This window comes from Numida meleagris, chromosome Z (assembly GCF_002078875.1).
Source record: "Numida meleagris isolate 19003 breed g44 Domestic line chromosome Z, NumMel1.0, whole genome shotgun sequence".
In the NCBI taxonomy this organism is placed as follows: Eukaryota; Metazoa; Chordata; class Aves; order Galliformes; family Numididae; genus Numida; species Numida meleagris.
The window spans coordinates 40,462,287-40,480,866 of NC_034438.1; the positions used below are offsets into that span (position 1 = coordinate 40,462,287).

The 18,580-nt window shown below is 39.7% G+C and overlaps 1 protein-coding gene across 1 annotated transcript in view; it reads right to left on the reverse strand.

The window, feature by feature from the left end:
• The window catches only part of FRMD3 (FERM domain containing 3), a 143,310-nt gene that overhangs the window by 116,272 nt on the left and 8,458 nt on the right, over window positions 1–18,580 (reverse strand). The window lies entirely within an intron of this gene.

Genomic DNA, 18,580 nt, shown 5'->3' on the forward strand with positions numbered 1-18,580 from the left:
CTTCCCCTTCCCCCCCACTGCTGCTTCCTTTCAGGTATTCATAGAGACCAATGTGACTACTTTCCTCCAGACTAAACAAGCCCAGTGCTCTCAGCTGTTCCTCATATGTCTTGTTTTCTAGTTACTTTACAAGCTTTGCTGCTTTTTGCACATGCTCAAGCAACTCAGTAATTCTCATAATGAGAGGCCCAAAGCTAACACAGTACTTGAGCAGTACTTGGTGCAGTCCCACCAGCACTGAGTACAGGGTGACAATCACCTCCCTGGTTCTGCTGACTGCACTATTTCTGATGCACTCAGCAAAATACCCATATAAAGTGTGGGAGGGGTTATATGAAGAAATGAACATTCTCCCTGAAACACTGTACAACAATATTGACAGACAAAAGCGATTCAAGACCACAGATGCCAAATGACTGAGACTTCAGTCGTTCATCAAAAGATAATGGGCTGGAAAGATTTCCTCTTTAAACTACCAGATGGTCCTGGACTCAAATAATTGAACCAAAAACTTCTGATGATAACAGTATCAGCTTCTAGCCTTCAGGAAGAAAGAAAGAAAGAAAAAAAGGGAAAAAAAAAAAAAAAGCTTACTGTCAGACCTCAGTGCAGAACTGCCATAACTGCCACACACCTAGGATAGGGATAATATTGCTTAACAGTGCTTGATATATGACCTCTTTCCCAAAGTAAGATGCAATCCCTGGAAAATAAAAAATTCTCAGCAAGCAACGTATCTGATTTTCTCCACTCAGACACATACACCTTTTTTAAATAAATAAATGCTTTTACAACTAAATAATAACATGCACTCATTCTTATTTACATAAAAACCTTTGCTGACACAAGGACATCTTATGCAGCCACTGAATCAATCTACAGTATTATTATGTAGCATTCAGTGAAATATTCAGCAGGAACTGCAAAAACCTTCATAATAATTAATCCCTTGTATAAATTACATTTCAGGACAGATTGCATGCTCCAAAATTCCCTCTCATCAGTTGAAATAATGGGTGTTTGCAGTCTCCCACTTAAATAATATGCCTTACTTAGTTGTTTTATACAGGATAAATCAGGCTTACACAACTGAAAATGGCAGAAACTAGGTATTTGCTTACAAATTACAAAAATCCATATGCTTAATGGCTTTGATTCTTTGCAGCCTGTTCATAAACAGAGTAATACTTGAATTTCCAAAAATACTGACTTCCTACTTTTCAGAACACTATTTTGAAAGGAATTTCCAGTTTAACTCTGGCTCTTTACTTCAAGATGCTTTCAAAGATCACTTTGTTGTGACAAAAGGAAAATCATAAAATTTAGGTCTGTCATACATTTGTGAGCCTTCTGCAAAGAAAAATTACTTACATTGAAGAAGCTATTTTAGTAAATGTGAATTATTGAGAGCTTTACATTTTTCTTCTCCTAAGCACAACTATTTATAGAAAACTACACATAGCCTTGAAAATTCCCCTTACATTGATAATTCACTCAATTTTACAAAATAACAGAGAGACTGGCCAGGGAACAGAAAGCCATACAGCAGGGCAGCCAGTGCATGAGCCCTGACTTCCTCTGCACTCTGAAATCAGCCATGAGCAGAGGTTCTAATTTACAGGCAGAATTTGGCCCACAGAAAAAACTGCAAAGGTGGAAACATTTACAAAAAAAACCCTGTAGGCACACTTTGCAGTAACAGCAAAGGATCTTCAGCTCCGAACAAACTGGGATTCTCCTTGCTTATTTTTGCCAGTAACATCTGAATTCAAACTGGCACCACAGCCATTATACACACTGAAATGTACTGCACATGTGATGGTGCCTTTAATGTAATTTACAATGGCAACTAGGAAACTGCTGACATACAGTAAAAAAAATTTCATCTTAATACCTCTGCTTTTTCTCTTAAAACTAATTTAGTTGATAAGCCTTAAAAGCATTAACTGACATAACCATGCCATTGTACTGAGTATACATACATACCTATTTATGCAATTATATCATTAAGCATGTGTGCTTGGATATAACAGGATGATCAGTACTCCATTTCTATTTGTGTTCTAACTGGATGAGCATTAGAAAATTCAGCTGAAATGTAAACAAAATAAATGCCTAATAATTATTGATGGAAGGGAATCCAGCAGGTTACTTAGATGTTTTAGATGCAAAAACAACTTACCAAACAAAGCAAAGTAATGTGTACAGTGGGAGAGTCAGACACTGTATGTTACTATTTTCATGTGTGTTTCTGATCTTCCATATTCTTATTATCATCTCATTCACAGTGCTTAGGAGGAAAAAAGCTTTCCTCACCACCTCCTGAAGTTTTTAGTAGTCACTGAGATGAACAATCTGTATGACTGTTCAAGAGAAAGCTATTGTAAATGACGGATAAACAAATACCATTATTAGGTAGTCAGCTTTTACGCCATCTGTCATTTTAGCAATTCTTTTTAATTCTGTATGATTAGATAATATCAAAGATTAGTTTCCACTTCACGTTACATCATTTGATTATTAACATACTACGCAGAGAAAAAGATGCAAATCATACCATCACAGAACCACAGAATATCGTGAGTTGGAAAGGATCCACAAGGACTATCACGTCCTGGCTCCACACAGCAACACTGAAAATCCACACCCCATGCCTGGGAGCGGTGTCCAAATACTCCTTGAACTCCAGCACCTGGGGCCATGCCCACAGCCCTGGGCAACCCACTGCCCTCTGGTGCAGACCCTTTCTCTAACCCCCACCTGCCCCTCCCTTGACACAGCCACATGCCGCTTCCTCAGGCGCTGTCGCTGTCACCTGAGCTCCCAGAGCTCAGAGCTGCCCCTCCACTCCCTGTGAGGAGCTGCAGCCACCATGAGGCCTCCCCTCAGCCTGCCCTGCTCTGGGCTGAACAGACCCAGGGACCCCAGCCACTCCTCACACACCTTGCCCTCAGACCCTCCACGGTCTCTGTAGCCCTCCTCTGAATGCTCTCTCATGAGTTTCCTCCTCCTACTGTGGCACCCAGTGCTGGAGGTGAGGCCGCACAGCACAGAGCAGAGCAGACAGCCCCTCCTCTCATCCGCTGGCAGTGCTGGGCCTGGTACACCCCAGGTATGGTTGGTCCTTTTTGCTGCCAGGGCACACTGCTGGATCATGTTCAACTTGCCATCAGCCAGAGCTCTCAGATCCCATTCCACAGAGCTGCTCTCTGGCCTCTCCCAGTTTGTTCATATAGCCAGGGTGGTCCATCCCTGACACAGACTCTGGCACTTGCTCTTTTTAAACTTCATGTAGTTGGTGTTTGCCCAGCACTCTAATTATGGCTAGCAACTTTGGATTAATGACTTCTGATGACAGTGGGATAGTTTGAAACTTTGCCTTTTTACATCACTGCAGCTCAAACACAGGGACTGTCTTAACACCACCACCACCGCAAACTCCCATTCATTATTTATTTGCATCACACTTTATTATAGTACATAAAGCAAACAGCTTCAGTGTGCTGACTGCTTGCAAAAGACTGTCTTCATGAGAATTATGCAGCCTCATACAAATTATTTATTTGGTCTGACAAGATCTCAGAGTTGTTACATAAAATTAGCTTTCAAAGCTGACTGTGATACTCATGTGATTTTGGGAGCACATTCTCAGTCCCTCATAAAACTAGTACTGACTGTAATAGCTGTAACATTTTAAAAAAGCAGCTGCAGTTCTTACCCGGATTTCAAGACTTTCAGTACTTTACAACAGAAGACACGAATACAATATCCCAAATCTCTTTTCTGTTAAATCTAGAAGAGCAAGCTCAGAAACTACTTCCATTATACTTACAACACGGTCATTTTTTCAAGAAAACGGCCCTGATCATTGTAAATGTAATAAAACTATAAGCAAGTACATAGATTTCAGAGCTACTATTTTTAAGTTTCATGCATATGCAGTTCCAGATTCCAAGCAATATTTGGAAAACAATGGTGACTGCTATAAAGAATCATAGATTCATAGAATGGTTTGGGTTGGAAGGGACCTTAAGGATCACCTAGTTCCAACCCCCCTGCTATAGGCAGGGACACCTCCCTCTAAAGCAGGTTGCTCAAAGTCCCACCCAGCTTGGCCTTGAATGCTTCCAGGAAGAGGGCATTCACAACCTCACTGGGCAGCCTGTTCCAGTGTCTGACCACCTTCACAGTAAATAATTTCTTCCTGATATCTAGTCTAAATCTACCCTCTTCCAGTTTAAAACCATTTCCCCTCATCCTGTCACTACCTGCCCTTCTAAAAAGTCCCTCCCCATCTTTCCTGTAGGCCCCCTTCAGGTGCTGGAAGGCCGCTATAAGATCTCCTCGGAGCCTTCTCTTCTCCAGGCTGAAGAGCCCAAGCTCTCTCAGCCTGTCCTCATAGCAGAGGTGCTCCAGCCCTCTGATCATCTTTGTGGCCCTCCTCTGGACCCGCTCCAACAACTCCATGTCCTTCTTGTGTTGGGGGCTCCAGAACTGGGCACAGTACTCCAGGTGGGGTCTCACAAAAGCAGAGTAGAAGAACACAATCACCTCCCTCAACCTGCTGGTCACACTTGATGCAACCCAGGATATGGTTGGCTTTCTGGGCTGCAAGTGCCATATTGAATCTTTCATCAACGAACACTCTCAAATCCTTCTCCTCAGGGCTGCTCTCAAGCCATTCTCCACCCAACCTGTATCTGTGCTTGAGATCACCCCAACCCAGATGCATGACTTTGCACCTGGCCTTGTTGAACTTCATGAGTTTGGCATGGGCCCACCTCTCAATTCTGTCTGGGTCCCTCTGGATAGCATCCCTTCCCTCTAGCATGTCAACTGCACCACTCCACTTGGCATCACTTGCAAACCTGCTGAGGGTGCACTCAATCCCGCTGTCCATGTCACCTACAAAGACTTTAAATAACAACAGTCCCAACACTGATCCCTGAGAAACACCACTTGTCACCAGTCTCCACTTGGACATTGAGCCACAGATCACAACTCTCTGATTGTAACCATCCAGCCAATATCCATCAATAACCATCCAGCAAGTGTTCCACCCATCAAATCCATTTTTCTCCAATTTGGTGACCAGGAGGTCATGCGGGACAGTGTCAAACGCTTTGCACAAGTCCATGTAGATGACATCAGTTGCTCATACAAACAATGTACATTCCATATAATCTATATCATATTTATTTCATTGCATTCAGACCACTCCATTACTTCTGTTCACCTTAATGCACTTTGGAGGGCTTCTGGAAAAGGAGCTAACCAATTTTTCAAATTAAAATCTCTATACATTAACTTCTGTCTTCGTTTCCCACCCCAAGCTTTTGAAGTTTCACATTTGAAAACTATGCTCCATTTCCTGCAGGATGTTTTGCATTAAAGATTTGTTTTTAACTGATGTCATTAATAGGTTAAGCAAATACTAGCTGTACACACCTAAATCTAAATAGACAAATTTTGTGTTTTACATATTATTCATGGTATACCTTTGGCAGGAGATGATTTAAATTTTAACCCTCTTCCCCAGCAACACATATTAGCTTTAAAGCAGTACACATTTATTCTAACTTCTCTAATAACCCTTTATGAGAAGCTGGACAAGCGTGATCCATCCAATTAGTTACATGGCAATGTAACTGGTGTTAGTGCATTCTAAAGTACTTGAACTTCAGTGACATTGCACTCAAAGAAACTGGTTCAATGCATGCTCTGCAGTTAACTAACATGCAATCTGTCAAGTAGTCTAGTTACAAATGATGAAAAAAGAAACATCTTCTAAATACTCTATAATGTTTTATATACAATCTGCATTTGCCATTCATACTTTTCTGGTGTCAGCAATAAGGAGAGCAGTATGCATACTTGCATTCACTTCTCATTGTCCAATAAAGTTGAGGGGAAATCTGCTGCAAGAAAGCAAGCCACATTCATAATTCAGGTGTGCCATATTAAATCTCGCAAACATTATCTCTGAGTAATTCATGAATACTAGAGCAAGAAGGCAACCAGTTTTCTGTAACATTTTTAGTCAAGAATTGAAAACAGTCCGTTGGCATTCTTTACCACACAGTCTTTTATCACATTAAATAATCATTTAAAAGGCAACTGTGAAATGTTCATTAAAAAGTATTTAAGTTTTTTAGCTTATTAGTTTTCTAACAGATATTCCCCCTACACTGAAGTCCTTCCACACTGATGTTTAAGCTGGCTGCCTCGCTCCGAAATACTTTTATCTAGTGTAATTTTAAACTAAATTAATCTAGTCTAATTCAGCTTCAGCTAGTCAAATTCCTGATGCAAATCAACGGAACATTATTTTTCTAAATTCATTTTCCCTAGTGCCTCAACGTTTTTTTTTCCAAAGCAGCAAATCACACTGGAAGGTAATTAGCAGATCATCAGCACTATTACCGTATTGTAGTGTTCTCTAAAACTCTATTAAAACCTCTGGGTTCTGCACACCAGAAGTTTCATACTAGAGATGCCAGCCTTTCTCCATTTTTAAAGAATTTAACATTTCAAGTATTAAAAGTTGCTGACTGTATTGAAGATCAAACCATTCATAGTCAGAGTACACATAAATTGTTGGACAAAAATATAGCAATTCTGTAGTAGCTGAAGAGCTCAACAGAATTGAGTCTATCTTTAAAGTCTATAGATATTGGTATAGACAAGCCAAAAAAAGGGTAAGCCTAAATGTAGGTGACATTACCCACAAGGCAGTGACCCTCCTGGCACACAGCTGGGTGAGAACATGTCATGCTGGATCCTCCATGCGAAATTCAAACCAGGAAAGTATTACATATCATTTCTTAATTGAAAATTGGATCCTTCTGATAAATATCCAGAGATTTATTACCTTCTTGGAAACACAATTATTATACAGTACAACCAGCTTCACAGTCCTTGCATCCTTGGCCTGTCAAAGGCTTTTAAAAAGCTCTTAATTGCTCAACAATTTTTGAAGAATGACAAAGCTGATGTTCTACTAACACTCACCTACTTTGTTTCTCAAATCACATTCTTATTACAAATAATCATTATTCCTCCTAGCTCATGTGTAGACAAGGATATAATGAAACAAGCCATTATTTTGTTACCATCATTTTATGACTAGATTATCCCAGTATGACAAACTTTCGCTTTGCCAAATAGAATTTAGCTCCCATGGTATTCTTTTCAGATGCTGATGCAAAGATCTTTTCCCTAGTTTACTACTTCCCTACTTTACTGCTTCAGACTGTCCCTTGTTCATCCCCCTACAGACTTCATTATTTCTAACCGTCACTCTCTATCCATCTATCCTCAGCTGTAATTCACCCCTGTGTATCAGGACCCTCTCACCTCCTTGTCTTCTTCGTGCTAGAGGAGAGAAGATAGCAATCAGTGGCCTCTTAACAATCCCAGTTTTCTTGAATTTACAGAACAAGTAATTTTGCTTTTCTTTCAGGTAAGTCCTTCAGTTAGGAAAGAGGGAACACAAAATATACTCCATTATGATCTTCTAAACCTGTTTTATTTGAAATAATGACAACATGCTGAGACCATCTCATCCTGTTCTCCAGCAGTACTTCTTTGTGTCCCCAGGCCCACCTAAGCAACAGTCCTACACTGAGGATGAGGGCTCAGAATAAAACCCTCCTGCATTTGAAAATTTAGTAGATTACTGCCTACCTCAGTGAACACTGTCCAAATGTAACATATAAAAATGTACTAACTAGCAAAAAGGATTTATACCATTAAGTTTTTGCTCTCAGTTGCCATGAACTGACAGAACATAGAAATTCAAGTAAGACTTCTCATCTAGAAGTAACCTGTTTTGTTTATTTGATTCACCATGGGGTGTCTATGACCTCAGGCATACCTCGGAAGTGTATTTTGCTTTCTGTTTGCACAACAAAATGGGGTCCCTATTCACACCCTAGGCTCTCTTAACACAGTTAATGCTGCTATCACCGCTCATGGAAATGCACTTCACTTGTTTAGTTCCCTATGTCAAGCTGCCCTTTGCATGCTAGCTCTAAGGTCCTTGCATTTGCTAGATATCCTGAGATAACCACAGCATTTGAGTTTTGGGTTTTGTTTTGAATTACAGAAATGAAATAAGAGGCACTCTTAATTAAAGTCACCCAAACTTTTCAGACAAAATTACCATTATAAAATGAAAAATCCTGCAAAAATGAAATGGTAATATGCAAAGGAAAAAAAAAATCATAGCATGGAGGAAAATTACTATCAATTCATTCAGCAAGGAGATAGAATTTGTCTTTGCTGAATTCTGAGTGCTTCCTGTGCTCTGGTTTCTATTTGTACACCTGAATGATTATCTTGCAAATAATACAGCAAACATCATGATTCTAACTACCTTAGGTATCTGAGGTCTGCAGTAATACTGCTGTGTACAAGCCCCAGCTTGTGAGAATCACAAGATGCAGCAAAGCACTAAGGGCTAGGACATGATGAAATCTTTATCAGTGAATACTCCCCAGCTCTGGAGCAGTGACAGTGTGGAGACAGTCTGGATGGCTACTCCTCTCTCAGGCACTTTGGAGGGACACAGTGACACTGCAGACAAGGAAAGAGTATTACAGCTACACTATAATCAGTGCAAGCTCAATTACTCCTCTCTACAAAGCAGGAAAGACTCAGGAGGAAAACAGCAAACCAGAGTGTAATAATTTATTTCTCCACACACTGCTTCATGTTGTAGAGCCCATTCTCATTCACCTACTCTGCAGCAGATGAGCTCCAGATGGCTGGTGGATGCTCCACCCGGTCATCTGAAGAAGTAAATGCTCCTCGTGAGCCTCAGGGAAGATGCTCCCACATGAATATACCTAGTACAGAGAGGGTAGTATTAGTGTTTCTATCCCAGATTTGGAAAGTTTGTACTCACTCTTGCAAAGCTTTTAGGGAGCTCCAAATTAAACAGCTTCCGTTACAGCATGACCCCAACAGTAACTTTCATCCTTAAAATCTAGATATGCATCTTAGAGTGCACTCCATAGGAACACTTGTAACAGACATTTGAGGATTAATTGACTCATTATGGTCAGAAAACATCATGGAAATAAGCATTTATGTTAATGTCACCTTGTATTTCTCAGATGGACTGGGCCACATGAACCTGCTCAATTCCCAGGAGAAATCCTGAGCAACCACTGCTCCTCAAAGCTCCTGTTCAGTCAAATTAAAAGAATCATAGAATTGTTTGTGTTGGAGGGGACCTTTAAAGGTCATCTAGTCCAGCTTTGCTGCAGTGAACACAGACACCTACAGCTAGATCAGACTGCTCAGAGCCTGGTCCAGCCTGACCTTCAGTGTCTCCAGGGACAGGAAATTTGAACACTACTATTCTATCCTGCCTGAGTAGACATTCACACAGCCTTGTTTAACATTGCTGCATTCTAGCTACCAAACTCTCTGCAAAACCTCCAAACCACAGATCAGGGTGGATGGAAAGCAAGAGGCAATCATTACCTCCACTCCATAAAACCATGACATTCTCATACTCTGTTACTGATAAAGACAGTCACTCAAGATATAAGGGCTGCTCCGAAAGTAATGCCCTCTATTTCATTATGTTGGCCCACAATGTCAGAGGCAGATGTTGATGATATGGCAGAAGAGGTTGAACCTTCCCATCAGTATTCCATTACATTTTTTTGCCACATTAGAAATGGCAGCAGAGAGGCAGTCTGACAAAATGGCATCTGAAATGGAAGTGCATATGAAAGCAAAGATGCGTCGCTGAAATCCTGCAAAAAAAAATTGCCCTCACTGACATTCATCAACGGTTGCTGAATGTTTATGAAGACCAAACAGCAGATGTGAGCACAGTGAGACAGTGAGTGATGCAGTTCAGCAGTGGCGACAGCAACATGAAAGACAAGCCATGTTCCAGACAGCCATGCAGATTTTTACGAGCATAACATTCAGGTTCTTGCTCACCACTGGTGAAAAAGCATAGCTAATTGTGGTGGCTATGTTGAAAAATATTGTGTAGCTGAGAATTTGCTCTGTTTAACAGTGTCATTGTGCTCTTTGTATCTGTTGTAGGTTCCATGGAAATAAATAGGAGGCATTACTTTAAGAGTGACCTGCATATTTCTCTACCAGTATAGCTCACAACATTTTATTAATTGCCTCGCTGTCAGAGAACTGTTCCAGAAGCTGCTTAATGAAATTTCTCATGCCAGCTGTGCCACGGAATGGCCCAGTGGTCAAAAATCAAAGATTAAGCTATTTTTCATTCACTTAGCAGAAAGCATGTTGCATGTCAAATTTGCAGTCAGAACTCACAGCTTTATGTGCAATCTTCACCATGTGTGCTCTCCCTACAAAAAGGACTAAATTACACTACTAGCAAACAATCCGTTATGTTTAAGACATTAATTAGGCAAAGAATGTCATCAATATTACAGCAGACTTGGCACCAGTTAAAGCAAATCTGCACAGATGAAGGAGCAATCATGAAGGCTTTACAGACTTGCTTTCCTCCAGAGTGTCAAAAATCCTCCCCACATGCCCTCAAGTGCTGGAGTTCGGTTTTGATCTCTGATTAAGCCGAAAGACGCATAAAAGAAGGCACAGTATTATCCATTGACTAAGCATCTGACGCAGCCCTGTGTGCTGTTTATTCCAGAGAGTGCATAAAATATCTTGCGGTCATTAAATGTGTCAGAATGATGTTTACTTTGAACAGAAATACACAACTGCCTTGTTCATAAGGCAGAAGACTCTCCCTCTTGGCAAGAAACTCATCTCATGTTATTTCCGTAAAGAAATTATGCTGTAGGAATCCCAGCACACCTTTGGGAGGACAGAGTACTTCCCCTTTTCTTTCTTTCTTTTCTTTTTTGAGCTTACATTCAGTTGTTCTCTTTCAGGAATGCATGGGAAAGGATACATAATTCAAACTGAAAATAACAGTATTCTAAAGAAGTAGATCCAATTTTGATTACCAAGTAATATCAATTCTGTATGGACACAATTGGAAAACAGTTCATTACAGCCACTTCCTCCTGGATTTGTAACTTTTCCTCATCATTCAGCCTGCATGAAAAAACACTCAGCATCTTCCTCAAGCAAATGTTTTGCTTTCTACAAATCCCCTGGGAAACTGTTCTCAAGGACAAGGGAGCAGAGCAGAGCTGTCAGATCTTTAAGAAAGCTTTTCTTAGGGCATGAGAGATCTCCATCTCCAGGTGCAGGAAGTCAGGAAAGGAAGGCAAGAGACTGGCATTGCTGAACCAGGGCCTGTTGGTCAAACTGAAGAGCAAGAAGAAAATGCTCAGGTAGTGGAAGCAGGGACAGGCAACCTGGGAGGAGTATAGGGATGCTGCTATGCTGTGTAGAGATGGGGTCAAGAAGGCCAAGCCCTTCCTCAGTCTTCAGTGGCAACTGCTCTTAACACACCCCTTGAGCAGAAGTTGGGGACTGGGAGAGAAATGCCCCTTCCGCTATCAGCGAAGATACTTCCAACTCAAATTATTCTACGATTCTATGTTTGTGCAGGACACAAAGTTGGTCTGCATGTCCACAGTGAACACAGCTCTTCTTGTCTTCTCTAAATACTGTCAAGTCAGAAAATTAGAAATTTCAAAAACGGTTTACTTATCAACAATAGCAACAACAAAAACAAACCAGAAACTGGAAAAGGAGTAAAACCACACTTTGATGCAGTGAACAGAAAAAAAAATGAAGCTCTGTTTTAAACAGACTGTGTGGCCAAGGCTGAAAGGAAAGAGGAGGTTTGCTTCACTGAGAAAAAGAGTGGTACTAATTACTTCTATAGTTAAAAATTAAAAAGGAAGAAATTGTACAGCACCACACTCTGCACCAGTCATATGTCTCCACAAATCAACTAAGTCATGAGGAGGGACCAAAGACAACCTTGCCAGAAGAAAGTAAGGATGCATGTCTCTCTTCATCACAACACGTGTGTCTGACACTGCATAGCTCCAGAGTTACAGGAGGGACGCACCTACCTCTGAGATAGGCATCCTGTAAGAAAAATACAGAGGTCACTGTGGGCCAGAAGGGCAAGGACATCACAGACTTAGGTGGTGATCCACCTGTACATCAAGAAGAAACCACTACAGCTTGGGCCTACCCTGAAAACACCTACTGGTTTTCATCTTTCTTGGAGTACCAGTGAAGCACAACCTCTCTAAGCAGGAGAAAGGCACTGGAATCACTACTGGAAATCAGTACCACCACACTGACTGAAAGCTCCACTGTACCTGTGAATGGTGAGGAGAGGAAGAAGGGAAAAGCACCAATACCCAAATCTACATCTTCCTAATCTATAAAAGATATTGGTACTCAGAACTATCAAAATCAACCTAACAGAATCTCACTGAATAAAAGAAAAGTTCTTCCATCCTCAGAATACTAGCTAACCTTGATAAAACTGAAAAAGAAATACAATTCTCTTGCAGTTCCTGGATTACGTATCTCCTATCACAAAGTAACGTCATAAATACTCACAGAGTGAAAAAGCACTTAAAATGATAAATGTTACAGCTATGAGCACAAAAACACCCTGTTTATATGTAATTTTTCAAGACACAAAATATCCACTGAACTATTTTATCAGACCATGACAGAAAACTATACATAATTTTCTGTAAACAAGACAGGATGACTATATAAATTTTAGTATACAAAAAAAATAAAATGTGTGAATATTCATACAGGGAGCATGTCAGCAGTGCTAAGAGTTTTAACAAGAAATTCACCTAGTGAGGAAGGGAGGTTTAGCTTTCAAAAATGATCTGTGCTTCCTGATTCTATGTGAAAACCACTTCAAGCTTGAAGATGTAGAAACATTTCCAGAATTCCTGAAGCAGTCCAGTGTCATTTAGAATTTCACATAACAGTGAAATGTAAAGAATGGGCAAAAATCTGTACTATAAAGACTGCAAGACTGTAAAGATTATAAAATGCTGACTCCAATTTTAAAAATACATAAAATCTGCTAAGGCTTTGGGGAAGAGTGAAAAGAGACAATATGAATTGAGAGGGGGCAGACTAGCAGACCATGAAAATAAAAGAGTTTTACATTAAATAGAAGAAATTGAATTGTTAAGAATAAATCACGTAACAAGTAAGAAGGTGAAGAAACTGTAGCTTCCAAGAAACATGAGGCCTCACTGCTAGAAAACAGGATTGTTAGAAGTCACAGCTGGCAAAACAAAGACACAAATAATGAAGATAATGCAAAAATCTTGCAGTTGCACAGACCATTACAGGTAAGTTACAAGATTTACACAACACACGCCTACACACATTACCATGTGCAGACGGTATATGGCCAAGAGCAGCAACATTATAGGAAATGAGTCAAGACAGTTCACTGAACCAGTAAACTACGAAAGCTTACTAAAAAGTCTTAAAAGCATTGAATATCAAAAAGTAGTATGTCTGATAATCACTATCTAATGACTAATGCCAGATAACCATCAAAATGATGAAGCAAAAAAAACATCCTGGGGAAAAAAGAAAAACTCAGTGAGACTAAGTAACAATTAGCATAAAGCTATAAAAATTCTTTGAACATTCTCAGTGAAATAACAACAGGAATCAGCACACCAGGAAATTATATTTGTTAACATATCTACATTTCTCTTGTGCATCTAACACGTTCTGCCCCACTTCCAAAAGGAAAAAAGTACAAAATTATAACTTAGAAGTACCAAGAATTACAAACACTGCGAAAAGTTTTAGAAACTGTTTGGAGGAATGAAGAAAAGGATAATGAAAGAGAGATGCTAGCTGATGAGTCTCAGAAGGGTACTGAAGGAATCTATATTTATGCATGGTTCTGATATCTTGTGCAGTGAAGAAGCAAGCACAGAGCTGCTGAAAGGCAGGAGCGGATTCCAAAACCAATTAATCTCCAGCACGGAATTACAACTCCTGCCCAACTCCAGCCCAGCTCCATGTGGTTCTTGCTACATTCACACAGAGCATTAGTCTCTATATGGGAGGGAGATGGCAGGTTACCTACATGACACTAACTACAACACAGCTCATTTCTGACACCTTTAAACAAACATGAAGTCATCAGTAAGAAGGAGAAATAGATATATTTATAGAGTAGTAAAAAATACCTTGTCAGTTTGGATTACGTATTTACAAAGTTTGCGCTCTTTCACTGGAAAGCATAGCTAAGAAAAAGACTAACACAAATACCACTTACAAACACCAGGAGAGTGTAGTGAGTGCTGCCATCTTCTCTGCAATGCTGAAAACCCTACAAATGTTAGTCTTCCAGCATCCAACTCTTAAAATTTCTTCTTTGTCAGCAGTATTCCCCCCCTTCTTGCTGAAGTTAGGACTTGGAAGAAGTACACAAATTATTTTACATAGCCTCATCATCACAGGGCTAATTATGCATACCCTTATTGCATTTTCCTTGAAATTATACCATAAACTCTTCTGGGCAAGATACAAAACAGCCTCTGATTCACAATAAGCTACAGGAGGGAGATTACTAACTGGTGCACGTAATACACACTGCACTGAAACTGCAGAGGTACTGTTCACTTTTCACTTTGATGTGCTGCTCTTTCTGCTTTAAGGTACATTTGCCTACAGAACTTTTTCGTTTGGAGACTGATGATTCCTACTCAAGTCTTCCCGGTTCTGATGCCTGTGAAGTACAAACTGTCAGACCGTATGAGAAAACTAATCCGGAAATCCTGGCAACATGAGTGGATTCTCCAGTCAAAACAGAAAAGCTTCTCTGGTTCTGCACCTAGCAACTGACTGAAGCACAGCAAGCTGCTGGAGTAATTTTATGTGAATGGCTGAGTCTGCACACTGAATCATTCACAGCACTGTCTGTAAAAGCCTCTGTTATTTCTCTTCTTTTTCCAGGATGGAGCTCAAGGAAATTCACATGAACAGGAGAAAGCAGAGTCAGCGTGTTTACTGCACCCCACTTACTGGCATGCTGAGTATCTCAAGGAAAAACGCTGGGGTCACCTGAGTTCAGGCTGATACTGCTCAGCTTCAGATTTTAACTCAAACTCAAACTCAAACTTAGGTAGCTGTCCCATTTGTACACAAGAACAACCATCACTCTCTGACTGAAGTATTCATCTTAACTATGCAATTTTAAACAGACAGAGTGGAAGTGAAGCATGACTTTCACTTTACTCTGAAAAGCCTAAAGGAATAAATGTAGGTCCTGTAGCACATCTCTGAAGTGGCTGCATCTGCATTTTCACAATTACTATCAAAGAAATAGCCATGTCTCATTTTTTACTCCACTACAGTGTTTGCAGTTTGTTATATCAGTAAAAATGAAAAATAAATAAATAAAAACACCACAGGTTAGGTACTGATCTCCTTATCATAGAGAGTACTTTTGTATTCGGCCCTGTTGCTAAGAGCATTCAAAAAAAAAGTAATAAATAGCAACCATCCTTATCATCATCATCAGGAATCTGTCATCCCAGGAGAGATTACAGGTTCAAAACCAAGGCTACCACTGCAGATCCTAAACACAGAAGTTCTGTAAGCACTCACTGAAACCAGTACTGCTTCTCACTTCACCACCAACAACTGTTGATGATGCTGCACACAATACTTCAGATTTTCCATGTAGAATGATAGTGTTATGAGTTCAGTCAACAGTTCACAGATTTTAATATCAGAAGCATAAAAAATATCTTCCACGATCCATAACATCTTTTTTGTTTGTCTGTTTTTTAAGAACTGAGATTGCACCTCTACTAGGACCCATAAAGCGTTTTGGTGTGTAGAACTCCACTTCCATGCTCTTAGACCACTCCCTGTGCCAGCCAGCATTCCTCCTGACCAATTCCCAGGCCACTCTGGGCAATAAAGGCCTAGGGACAATTCCCAAAAGGCAGTTCACACACTGCTGCCCTGTTTCAGAGACAAAAGTAATTTAATAATTTCCACATCTGGAAATAATATATGCCAATACATACAAACACATATACCAACACAGCCTAACCCTAATCCTACGCACTGATTTCCATAGGATGTCACCATTAACACTGAAATTGCTTGTTACTACTCTTTAGGCTCTTTAAATTATTAAGTTTGTAAATTCTCTTTATGGTGTTTGAATTTGGGGCAGAGGCAGGGGGAGTTTCCCAATCTGCTTTCTGTTCTGCTTCTGTTGTAGTAAGGTGAGAGACCAACAAAAATGAGGGGATACAGACTGACTGTATGATAAAGATTTTACAAAGAGTTGTCAGAAATATCAAAAGTTGCTTGCAATGCACGCCCTTTAAGATTTTATGTTACAATATCAAGCCCAAAATGGCAAAATGCAAATATTGAATTTCTTTCTAAAGTACGATTCTCTTCCCAAGAAAAACATCAGTATGAGACAACATGTTTAGAAGGAGCAAAAAACATCTTCTGTCCAGACTGTTTCTTTCTTCCTGGGGCTTAAGCAAACAAGAGAGAAATAACAAGTGTTTTTAATGAAGATTTTGACTCATTTTACATTTTTCCAAAGGAAGCTTTTCAAGGGCTATCATTTTGCTGTCACTTAATATTCACTTTTTCTTTATTGTAACTAACTTGAATAGCCAGATTTCCAATTCTTGTGGCTCTAGCACTTAATTGTTTTAGTGAAGCTCTCCGCTGAAAAGGATTTACTGTATGTAGCTCATACCTTCCCATTTCTGGCTGCTAAGAACCTTGAGATGTTTTGTACACTTGCTTACTCCTATACATATTTGTATGATGCATTTTATCTCCAGTTTCCAGTACTACTTCCACTCAGGGGAAATTTTTCCTCTAAATATAACACTACTAGAATATTGACGTACATTCTTCACCTCTGGGTCCTTCTTTACTGAGGTACTCTAACTCCCATGAACAGCAACCATGAATAGAATGATTTTATTCATGCTTGGCCTACTACTGAAGTAGTTAAGTGAGCTGGATAACAGCATCTATCTTGACAGCACACCGAAATAGCAAGAGCTGATTATCAATTCATCCCCATCAAAATCGAAGTATTAAACACTGAGAAGAAGAAAACAGGAATGTTTTTTATGAACAGAGTGCCTGCAGCTGGAAAGGATAAAATAAACTGAAAGTGGAAGATGGAAGGAATAAACAGGTTGTGTGTTTGCTTGTCTTTATTCTAGAAATAGAAAGATTTAATGTCTATTTATTTGCTACAGAATTATTACAATTGTGTTTTCATTATCAGACAAGAAATTAAAACAGAGTAAGAAGAATATAAGCCAATCTGAAAAAAAAAAGAACAATTTTCAAAGTCTAGAAAGCAAGATGAGAGAAAAACAACAATGTAATTAAGCAGTGAAGAAACAGACAGGCAGCTTTAGCTGAAGGAAAGATTATAAGCAGATATTTTCCATATGCAGCAGAGAAAGATACAGCAGAAGTCATCTGGTGACAACAGGAAAAGGAGAGAAAGATTATCTACATAATCTTTCAGCAGCTTGATATTACCCATACCAGAGGCCAGAGAGAGGGAAAGGCCAGGGAAAAAATAAAAAGCCTAACAAAAAAACCTAGACAAGAAGATGAACAACATGTTCCCAGTATGTTTGATTTGATGAGCCAAAATACCAAGAATGACAGAGGCCTGTACTACAGAAAAGAGCATTCTATCAAAGAAAGAATCACCCTCCAGTCCTCACAACCCAACCCAACTGCCTTTTTAAGGAAGAAGAATGAAATAAGCTACCATTCCTTCCAGTCTCTAACGTAAGTGTTTCAGTGTTATGTTTCTTACACACTGTCAGATCCAGAGGACCAGCCACATCCTTATGGGCAACATCCAGATCTCCCTAATTGCCCTTCTCACAGGAAAGGCACAAATCTCTTTTTCTGTTCAAGATAACTTCAGGGACACTGAAGTATTTGTTGAATCAGTCCTGAACTACACAGAGAATTCAACCTAGGCAAATACAGCTGAAAAATGAAAACACTGTACTTTCTCACCAATTATTAACTTTGGCTATAACTGTGGGCCAACTGATTTTTCCAGATGATCGCTTCTCAGTTTCCTCACATGCTAGATCAGTACAAACATACTGAAGATGATGAGACCACCAAAAGGTGCAAGAAAACTGATAGTTTGAGGTGCCAAAAGCCCATTCAAGATAAAATAGGGTAACAAATTGGCGCAAGTGGAAAGCACCCTGCATCTCACAGGTGCTGCTTTCCACTGCACAGAATCAAAGCAACGAATTGAAATTTGCAGAGCTAAGCTATGCTGCACTGTGTCATGCATTTTCCCATTTCCTTTTGCTGTTCCCACAGTTCCACTTCTATTGTTTAGCCAGTGTCAAAACACTACGACAACAAAGAAGATAAAAAATTTGTGTCAGATCTGTAAGGAAAAGTAGAAGGTGAATAGAAGTATGCAGATTATACTAACATTTTAAAAGCAGTAGCTATCCTTTTACCTTGTTACTGTTAACTAGATAACTTCATTTGATGATACCTGCACTTTTCAGTACACTGAAATATTGATCTACACTACTTGTATTTACTAAAACATCTGTTCTACTTCAAGCCAGCATCAGGCCAGTCCTTA